Source organism: Glossina fuscipes, unplaced genomic scaffold (genome assembly GCF_014805625.2).
Source record: "Glossina fuscipes isolate IAEA_lab_2018 unplaced genomic scaffold, Yale_Gfus_2 0, whole genome shotgun sequence".
NCBI classification, from domain to species: Eukaryota; Metazoa; Arthropoda; class Insecta; order Diptera; family Glossinidae; genus Glossina; species Glossina fuscipes.
Window position 1 is genome coordinate 27211105 of NW_023998414.1, and position 11979 is coordinate 27223083.

Genomic DNA, 11979 nt, shown 5'->3' on the forward strand with positions numbered 1-11979 from the left:
AAAAAAGAAATGAATGACAAAAATAACAAAATCAACAAATGTTATACATACATAGAAACCTTTTCTTTCTTTTTTTTTATATTTTTAGTGGTTGGGCTATGGTTAAATATTTGCACTAAACACCTTTTACTCTCTAGCATTGCGCTTAGTGCCCATACTTACTTGTCTGCCATATAATACTTAGCTTGACTTACAGAATTAACACGAATTTATACGTATATGAAAATGTATATTTGTGCCATTACTTACGTTTTGGTAGTAAAGGTGGTTTATATTTGGTGGTGCTGGAGGTTGTTATATTAGTGTTTATTGCTACGGTGTTGTTGTTATGGTTAATATACTGCTGCTGCTGCTGCTGCTGCTGTTGCTGCTGGTGGTGGTGCTGGTGCTGGTGGTGGTGCTGTTGTTGATGTTGTTGGTGTTGGTGTTGTTGCTGATTTATCAAACATGTTGACAGGTTGTTATTACCATTACTGGTGCTGTTAGAGTTATGAATTTTGTTGTTGACAATATTGTGATGTGACGATAAGGCAGTTGAATTGTTGCCTATTGTTGTTGCTGTTGTAACAATATTGTGCTGATGATGTTCAGCGCCAGTGGAGCCATGATGGTTATTGGCAGCAGCGGTAGTTATTGTACTACCACCACCACTACCACTACCAACCAAGGAGCCACTTAAACTCCCTCCCCCACCGCTAAATAATCGTCGCTGTTGTAAAAACGCCGTTTTGCCGTTTATTATAACTAAACGTGTGTCAACAAAATTTTATCGCCAGAGTTTAACAACAACAAGACTTAAGTTATAAATAAAGGTTTTTCTTTATTTTCCTTTCGATTTTGCAACTTTACCAACTTAACTGAAATATGTATACATTTGCAAGCGAATAATTACCGAGCCACTCAATATTTTCTTTTATTTATTATTACACTATCAATATAATAAATTTGCTTCTTCTTCTTCTTCTTATTATTATTTATTTTTTTTATTTTATTTTGTTTTTTTTTTTTCTTCCGCAGTTATTATCTTAACACTCAACACGAAAATGAAGAAACTTTAACTGATAACATTTTGAACACGTTATGATGCATGCATTTAACTGACTAACAAGTTGAAATAAACAAAAAACAAAAAAATTCCTTCATATGATGTTCACTCTATTAATTGCAATCTCTGAATGTAAAGGATTAGCGAAAACTGGTCATTTTTAAGGTTTCCTAATAAATGCTTTTTATAGGCGTGTGAATGTATTTTAATACATTTTTATACTTATTGCACAAAAATGCCGCATATTCAGTTCATCATTGCGTTTTGAGAAATTCTCAAAAATTTTTAATTTCTTTCCTATTCACACAGATCAAGTTTGTAGAAATAAAAAGTAAGTTTTAAATTCTGGACCTTCATCTTAAGGGATGAATGATAAGATGATTATATTAATGCGTTTTTATTCATATTTTTTAAGATTTTTTCAATTCGATTCGATTTCGGCTCAAATTGAATCCCATTAAATTGGGAATTGGGCCACTCTTTACCCTTGCCATACGTTCTGCCTGAAATACTGAAAATGCAGTAATATATCAAGAATATTTGCCTAAAATCTCGGTAAAAGAGAAGAAGAAGAAAATGAAGAGATTTTGGGCATTGGAAATATGAAATGAATTTTTATACCTCCTCGTATTTAATAAACACGTTATATATATTATATCATTTTATTATCATTTTATTATGCAAATTTATTTACGATAACAACTTGATATATTAATGTAAAATGGCTAGTTTGTTTGTTGGGGCATCCCGCCTTGATATGGGAAGAAGATCGAATTTGTTTTTCACTTTATGAGAGATGAAGAAAAAAAGTCTGGATTGGGCATTGGGCAGTGCATATTTTTGATCGGCCTTAACCGATGACGAAGCTTTCACATTAAAGCTTTATCATTACTTAGAATCAATTTTTTAATTAGGTTTTTTTTTTAATTAATTTATTTATTTTTTTCTTTTTGATAATTAAAAATATGTTTTCTTTTCAAATCTTTCTCGCGAAAAGAAATCTGTTTTCGTTTTTGTTCATGGGTTTTTCTGTGTTTTTTTTTTGTTTTTTTTTTCATCAAATAACAAGCCAGCTACCTAATTGCATTCAGGCCAATATAATGAAATAAGTTGGTTATAAGAGCTTAACAGCCCATCTAAATATTATATCATAAAATAAATATCCATTTATTTGTTAATCACGCAATCTTTGTTTCATTATTTTTTTTTTTATTTTTTTTAAAAATTAATTATAAAATAATAAATTATTTTAATGCTAAAAAAAAAAAAAAAAAAAAAAAATAAAAAATAAAAAAAATGCTTTTTCTTTTTTACTTTCAAATGCAATGAGCAAGCAAGTGTTATGGAGATTATGTGTAATCAATCGTAAGGTATACGAATAATTACAGTCGCGGTAAAATGTGAAAACTATCGATACGATTATGATAGATAGGTTTCTGTGAGCACTCAATTATTTTACTTCGCGTTTTATGTCTCTCTAGCATAGTCTAAATGCTAATGCAGGGATATCTCGGCCACGTCACAGGGATAAATATTACGCTAGTTACCCCGTTCGCAAGGCACTATTATCTCTTTCTATTAAGATAAAGGCCTATTTAACAAACACCCGTTCTCTTCCCATGGGTCACGCATTCTTGTGCGACTCTTCGAAATTTCGATCCTAAAGCAGTCATTGCGGAACTCCCGAAAGTATAATTCGGAAACGTTAGATTAGGTTACATGAAACAACGGAAGCTACCTGATATCAGAATATTTCTGGACAGCTTAACTCCCGATATTTTACAATGATTGCAAAAACACAACAAAGGCTTTGCTTTGCTTTGCTTTGCTTTGCTTTGAGGAACATAGCGAAGGAATGTCATTTTTCAATAGATTCCCATCAACTTTTCTATGGCAATTCCCTGGTCGGCAATCAAGCTCCAATACATTTGGATTTTAGTCTTTTTACTTTTACTTTCTCGTAGAGTACGATTTCTATCCTAAGCACTTGCACAACGAATATCACTGCCTTAAAGCAGGTAAATTTTTTCACTTACGGAAAAGATCGGCAACAAAAAATACAATCAATTCTCAAGAAATCAATTGTAGCTAATATAAGATAACACATAAATTTTATTAAAATGCATATTAGCACACCTCGCTGCAGATGCATTCTATTCTTTAAATGCCGATCGAATCTGTTCATATATAAGCGTATAATAAACATGAACTACCGAAAAGAGTAATCTCCTTAATATATGCTACTTTAGCCGAAAGGGAAGCATCTATTAAAATAATCGCTTAACCTAATGCAACTAATATCCATTTGTCAAAGCAATGTTAAAAGCATACTACATACATATGATACGCGAAACATTTTAAGCGAACACAAACTGAGGACAATCCAAGCGGGGGAATAAAATGTAAAAATTTTAATAATCTAGATAAGATATATTTTAAAGGGCGGCGAAATGACTTCTTTCAGTGCACTCACGCTAATCAAGTGTATATGTAGGCAATGTATTCCAAAATTTACGCAAAATATATTTCAGGCAGTAGTTAGGGAATCGGCTGCAAATTTTCGATTTTTACGGTTAAAGCCGTTGCTTAAAGTTTCCACTATTTAATTGCCCTATGGAGTTACGGTTCTCGATATGGACTGCATACTCAATTTGAGAGCCATTCTCGGCACAAACATCTTATGAGTTCATGCAATTCGACTAATGTTGAACCCATTAGCAACGGAATGTTAGCCAGTAGTATTTAGCATAGAGCTAGGCACCAGTTTTATAGAGGAGAAAGTAAGTGTTCACTCGATAGTACGAAAAATGCACATTTTATTGACTGCCGTAAACTCATTGCAATTCGATACATTCACTGCGATAAATGTTAACTATAAGTCCAGATACAAAAATTGCCATCGAGTTTCCTTGATATCCCGAACCTTAAACTAAACCCTAATTTCGAACACGTTGATCCAATTGCTACGGTAAGTAAGTAGATTGTTACTTACAGTTTCACCTTCGCTCGAGATACGTAGCTTTGTCGAGTAGATTAAATAAGATATTTTCCATGTTCCTAACCCTATTTTCGGGACCTTTCATTGTACACATCTCACGCTAAGAGCATGTGTAATTACGAGTTGTTCAACTCATCTAAAGTCCTTTGCAAACACCTAAATAATATCTGTTATTTATTGAATTACCTCCATGTCGGACTCTTTACGTAGTGGCCAATCAACTTACCTCATTAAAGGTGTCTTGTCGATGTCGTGCATAAATGAATTTTTGAATTTCGCACGCTAACCTAATGTGTTCTTTCTTTTATCGATTACCAGGTTTTTGCATGGCTGCATGAGTTAAGTGGTACACTATCAGCCACAAATGTGCCCATGCTTTTACGAGTTACTCTTGCTTTTGATTTGTAAACTTTAAGAAAAGTTTGTGATTTACAACTTTTTAGTTTCAGGATTAATCTTAAGAGTCTCTCTCGTATTTGTTGAAATCTTCGATTATGATCTTACGATGAAGATAAGAGTATTCTCTAGGGTGTAGAACAAAAAAAAAAAAAAAAAACGATAAAAAAATGCTAAAATGAATAAAAAGATCTTTGTTCGCTTTTGGGGCCAATTTTGGATAATATCGCGCTGCAAAGGATCAAGCAGAGATGTTATTCTTCGAGACGAAAAAGTTTGGAAACTGCAGGTGCGCTTAGAACTCCTTTATGTGTTAAAGTTTTAAGGTCTTTAATACACAGACAAACACTAACGCTATTTACGTTAATCATTTATATATATATATATATATATATATATAGATTCCAAATTCTCGGAAGCATATATGTGCAGATTGCAAGCAAGTGAAAAACATATATATGATGCGTTTTTTGTATGGTAGGCTTAATTAAAAATTGTAAATGAATTATGTGTCCCATAATAAGCTGCAACGTTCCAAAAGTCATCGAAGTGAAAGGAATACCATGTCTAATGGCGAAAATTTCGATGGAGACTTGAATGTTAATCGTTTCGACGTTGCATTCTTAAAGGCTGCCCTCAGATTACTGAGGAGCTAGTCAAGACAGTTTTTGAGATGAATCAATTGAATGAAAGAATTCTTTTATTAGGGCTGAGCTTTGGTTACTTGGGTAAAGCAGTTTCATATCTTATCATATTTCATTTATGAATTCTCTGATGTGTCTTTTTACGTACGACAAACATAATGACAAAATTAGTATATTCTTATCCTCAGATTGACAGTATGTACATACATATGAAAAACTTGGATATTACCAAGAATTTCAATGACAGTTATCAAGGTTTTACAATACAATAGTTAACCGCAAAATGACAGAAAAAAAAAAAAAACAAACGCAAAAACTACATAAGAAAATATAAAGAAAAACTTTATGATGCGTAAAGCATAAAAAGCGTTCAGTGGAAAACTAATATTTTTCTAGAAATTCGCGGTAAAAGCGAAGCGAATAAATATGTGAACCTATAAAAATATAACATAGTGCATTTCGAATACCTTGCCGTACGTTAGGTACGATAATTACACGATGGACTATATGGAAATTCTTTTTTTATTAACTTTGCTATGTATCGAAAAAAGTTACAATGACGTTCCAGTAAGTCCCAGTAATGAGAGTTAAGTTTTGCTGTATTACATAAACATGAACATACTCGCATAAAATAAGAACCACCCCTCATTTCATGGATGCCTAGATTATATGTGCACGACCCTTCGTCAGGTAGAACAAAAGGAAAGGCATAAACCTTAACTTTGTGACAGCTCAACTCTCCGACTTGATGTCGCACCGCTTTCCCCTTTTTTTCTTTTTTGTTTTCTTTTCGAACTTTTTATCTATTATGTTCTAACACTTTGCAGTCTGTTGTGCATAGCATGATTCTCTATTCAATATTATTACCATATGGCTGTAGTGTTGAAGTTCATTTTTATTTATTATTGTTTCCGTTTTTCACCAGAAACATAAAAAAAAAAAAAGAAAAACTCAATGCTTAGGATATAAAGCGATAAAAATTAACACAAACCAGCATATTGTTGAAAAAAAAAAGAAGAAAATTCACTTTACCGCAACAAAGATCACTCCTATATATTCCACTAACTTTTCTTATTTTTTTTCTTCTAAGAATGTGTTTCACCTTGGCCTAAGTTTTGTGTTTAAAAACGTAAAGAGAAGAAGAGAAAGAATAATACATAAATAAATAAATCAAGGTGGAATAAGTTACCCCTTTCTTTTTCTTTTTATAACATATACTCGTTCGTATTGGTGTTGAAATATGAACACAAATTTGTTCACTTCAAAGGCAAACAACAGTACGAACTTACCAATTGCATTTATATTATGCACTGGTATTTGTTTAAGGTATTTTTTTTTTTTTTTAGTTGTAACTTTTTTATTACTAAATAAACATTTAAACCAAGAAAAAAAAAAACAAGCGCACATACATATATATATACATATATATGAAGAAAATTCCTTTAATCGCAAACAGTTAAAGCAGGTTAACGATTTACAAACAAATAATACCGATAATGCGTGCAAACTCTTCGCCACTTAAAACACCTTCCACTCGAGATAATATTAATTTTTTAATTATTAATATTAAATATAGTTGAATTAATTAAAAGTATTTATTGCGTGTTAATAGCCCTCTTCTCAACATTATGTCTATTTACGTGTATTATTACGCACAAGTTCTCGCGCGACAAGAAATTACATCCTTATCGTTGAAAATATCATAAATATTCTTTTTATTTCTGATTTTAAATAAAAAATTTATGCATTTCATTTTTTAAACAATATTTATGCTTTTATATTTTGTTTACTAATGAATAATTTTAACATAGTTTTTAATTAAAAAAACAAAAAAAAACTCCGCGCGCCCTCTTTTAAATTATTTGCTATTGACGCGCATTGTTTCAACAGTGTTTACAAACTATTTCAATTTTTTTAAATTTATTTTTCAATCACAATAATTTTAAAAACAAAAAAATGAAGCAACTATAGTGATTATTATATTAATTAAGGTTTCTTTATTTACTTTTTTTTTTGTAAATTTTTCTTATAGTTTCACGCTGTAATTAGTTAACTTTAATATTAAAATTTGAAGTTAAAAAAACAATATCTCCGCCTTTCTTGATTTCTTGAATTTCCACAAAAAAATGAAGAGAGAAAGAAAATGTTTGGATTTATATTGTAAAAGTTTCTCTCTCTTTCAGACATAAGTAAAATAAACGAATAAAACTGCTCTCAGAGTAACATTTTTTTTTGGCTTTCACTGAGAATAAAACTTTATTCTGAGCGTAAAATTTACTAAGGAAAGAAACAACGTGAAATAAACTGTTTTTGTACAATGCATGCTTATACAACGATGTTAATGCTATCTTCTGTTCACAATCAGTTTTTTCGTTCACAGAGATGGCGAGACATGCGTAAAACACATCTGTAATTATACAACTGAAACACCTGATTCTTAAACATATGTTTCAGCAAATTTTTTTATTTTATTTGTAATTTAAAACATATCAGGATGAACAATAATTTTTATTATTATTTTTTATATTATAAAAGAGTAAAAATTAAAGCATTTTATTCCTCTCTATTTTGAAATTTTTTAAATTCTTTCGTATTATATTTTATATTAATAGTTGTGTTATTTTTAGCTAGAAGAGAGTGTACAGTGTAGAATATTCAAATAAATTCTATTAAGAATAAAGTTCAATTTCTGAGATTAAAAAGATTTTGCTGCACATTATCTAGGCCCTAAAAAATTTTGAGAATCATTTCGTAGAGTGCTGAATGGAAACGAACAAAACTCCTGTTTCGAACATGTTGCATTTTCAAAATCAACCGTCATAAACATTTGAAGGCAGAGTAAATTTTACTCTCAGAGAAGTCAAAAATGCACAAGAATGTAAATTTTATTCTTAGAAATAGAATTTGAGTCTCTCCGACTGAACTGACTGAGATATGAAACAAAAATGAAAGCATACGAAAAATACAAGGTTGCATTTCTTTAAGAGGCCTATTCGCTGCACATTTGCCTATCCAAACTGTCAGTACTTTTTGCCTTATGTAGACGCATTGTAACACATTCTCTTTTTCGTTTACGGATTTCTCTCTTCTTTTATATGTAAATGAAGTGAATTAATTGAATTGCCCAGATTTCACAATTTTTAAATTTCGAACGTCGTACATATAATTTTTTTCTACAACTAAATTACTTTCTTACTGTTTTTTTTGTATATGTGAGAAAATGCGGCAAACGCACTAATGATCTTATAGAAAATGTTTAGATTTATATTCATATTTCCCGCTAACCGCCTAAATAACACTTGACAGTATTGAATCCCTGCTAACGAAGAGATTTCTTTGACACGTAATACTGAGAAAATATAGCAATGCTTAGGTTTGTATTAGTGTTAAGCAATTGTTTAAGCGCAATTGTGCGTGAACGCAAATATTTGCAAACTTTTAAATTAGTGCGTGTGATATATATTGGACAATCAAAAGACTGATCTATTTATGAAAACAAAACAAAACCATATGGTTAGCATTTCACGCACAATATTATTTTAAAGTGGTTCATTACACTTTTATTAAAAAAACAAAAAAAAAAATTGATTTAAAATACATTGCTACCAAATTTCTTTACTAAAAAGAATTTTTTTTTCGCCTTATTAACTTTGCACTTTATGGGAACGAATCCTAGTCATTAGCAAATATTTTTATGCACAAATTTGCTCTTGAAGAGGTATATTCTCTCTTTCTGCTTCGAACACGAATAATTAGAAATCTTCTCTCAGAGCAAACAAAATTTTACAACACCAATACCAGCAATAGTTCAGTGCTGCCAGATAATCACAGAAAATTTTTCTCAGAGCATACGAAATTGGAATAACAATACCAGCAATACTACCAAGAAATCCTCTCAGGACGATCCAAACGATTACAAGCATTTGCATAATTGCAAAAACAAGAAACGAATAAGTAAGCACGCTCCAAACAAAAAAAATGTGCTTTTCCAAAATACACAACCAAATGCATAAATGTTTATGGCTAAAAAGACTTGCCAGAGTTACTTAAAACGTTACATCTTTTATTCTTTATTCAAAAATTTTAATTTATTGTATTGTTTGTAAGTTTAACAAATATAAACATATATAACAACCTTCGCATTTAGCAGATGGTATAAAAAGATGTTGTACACTGGCGTAGTGCTCCATTTTGAGAAACGCTAATCTATCCGCCTTCAAACTGTTATTTTTTTTTTGAGATTGCCGACACTTTACCGCAGAAGTGGTGGCAAATTCAAATCTTACACAACTTTTTCGGCACCCTATATAAATGCAAGTCCTTGAGGAAACTGTACGCGTTAAAGGAATATATAGCTTTTGCTACTGTCAATAAAGGGTAAATCGTAATAATTATCCTGAAAATAATGTTTGAAATAGTAAACTTTTGTGCGATATAAGAGATTGTCACAAAATTGTTGAACCTAAACCTAAAGTCTGGTTTGCGGATGAAAAATCTTCTCCTCTTATATTGCATTTGATTTGATAAGACTTCGTTGTTTAATTTCAATGCCAATTTTAATGTTGACGGTGCCAACCTGAAGATTTCTACTAAGATAATTAATGTCAATAGATATGAATCGGTTCAAATAATTTAGAAACTTACTAAAAAAAAAAACTCTTAAGACTTCATTATCAATATATGATTCCAACTTCAATTAAAACACGCGAAACCTTTGTAAAATACTACAAAACATGAATAGACATACCCCGGGACTAATTGTAATGTCCAGTTAACGTGCTTGATTTGCTAGACTTGAGACGGGAAAGTCATAAGATGGAATATTGGAAGATAAGCTGATTACTAGATCACCGTCATCATCACGTTTCATTTATCCAAAATAATAGTCAACATTGCAAACAACGGTAGGGCAACACATTGGTGCTGTGTTAAGTTAAAAAAGACATTTTTACTGATTCATATCTGCTTTATACGTAATGTCATAGAACAGCTGCCTTTGCTTTAACAAAATAATTGTGCGATTTACAATTTTGTGGAAATCGCTTAGCATGAGTAATATAGAGAACCAGTTGGCGCTTGTTATTCCGCGTCATTGTAATCTGGTCTTGTTTCCAAAAAATGGCTGCTTAGGGACAACTCAATAGCTGCATTCCCTCTTATCTAAGTGTTCTTAATCGATTCATTTGGTTTGGCTTTTCTCTCCTTTTTTTGCGATCCATTGTGATGGTTAGACAATTTGCGACACGACTAAGCTAATCATCCTTGAGTCACCGGCTATGTAGGTTATTCGTTGTAGTTATGTTGATGTTGCTTTCTTTTAGATAAAATCTTAGTGATCGTTAATTTGCTTATCCTTTCGATTGACAAGTCAGAGGAGTGTCGATCTCTTAGTTGCAGTTTTTGATTGGTATTCACCAGATTGGATTTAAAGCTTCCCTCTTATCAGTTTTTGTTTCATTTGCAAATCGTCAACACGGTTCAGTTAATTATGCATATATTTTCCGGTCATTAACTCCATCATAGAAACATCTTATGATTCAAATGACATCTCGCGAAAAAAAAGTACGCCTTTATATGGCTACAAAGTCAGACTGGTAAAATTTTATGGTGAAAATCGGTCTAGAAGTTAAATTTGATATTTAAATTTACTTCGCTAAATATGCATCATCTTGGTCCAATTCTTAGATCTCTTCCTAAATAAGTTTTCTCGTAAAAAGTACGCCTTTATAGGACGATTAGCTCCAATTTTTTGTATTCACATATTAACAGCATTAACATTTGAATTTACGTTAAACTTTTATTTAATGTTAGTTTACATAAAGCACAACCTAATGATATTATTGGTGTATGTAAAAATAACAGAATACATTTTCATAGAGGTACAGATGTGGAGCGAGAAAAGCACAAATTAATGATAGTTAAGTGAAGGTATGAAAATTGATAAATTAAAAAATTTACGAAATAAATCCATTGCACAGGATTAACTTTACTTGAAAAGAGTAATAGGTTTTAATAAACGCATGGCCTTATCTATTATTGTGTGCGTTAGTTTATTAATAACAGAAATTTATTCTCTCATTTTTCTGCACGCTGCTGTAGTTAACTGCAAATGACCCGCTCACTTTGTCTGCTAAGGCTCGAAATGAAAATTCACTGTCATTACCAACGTTCATAAACACCGGTAATAATGTACAAAGTCATGGTCATGGTAAATTTGATGCTGCCAAGGGATAAGGTAACACTTTCAAGAGCTTAAAGGACTTCATTTAAGGTACAAATATCGTTTTTCACTTAAAAGATGGAATAAGTAGTGTCTTCCGATGTGTAATACTTTGAGAAGAGCTGTTCGGGAATTTGTGATTGCGTAGAATTAGCTCAACTGAACAAGAAACCTCGTTTAAGCGTTTTACTCAGTTCGCAGACTCTTTGATTTGAATTTAGGGAAAATCGTCGTACGCAACGAGTTGTTCGAACGCTTTTCTTGTCGTCAAACTTTGACATAGACATAGTGATTGTAAGAGTTTCTTCTACGAGACCATGCATGATGTCACAGATGCCTCAAAATTAGTAAATCTTGAGCACTCTGCAATCATTTTCTCTTCTGTTACCTGAAATTATCTAAACTTTTGTCAAGATCGCACATTTAAGACCTTCAACTTGACTTACAAGATCATTGTAATTTTAATATGCTCACTATTTTAGAAACATTTACTTTATATCCCCATAACGCCTAAAATTCTACTACAAGTTTTTACTTTATAGCTACACTTAACATTTCGGTATCAATTCATTTCTTAGCTTCGTCAAGAGGAGGAAAATATGAAGTAGTCACGATTCTTACATCATTCTAAATTTTTTGACTACGCCAATTGCAATATCAGTTATAATATATATAC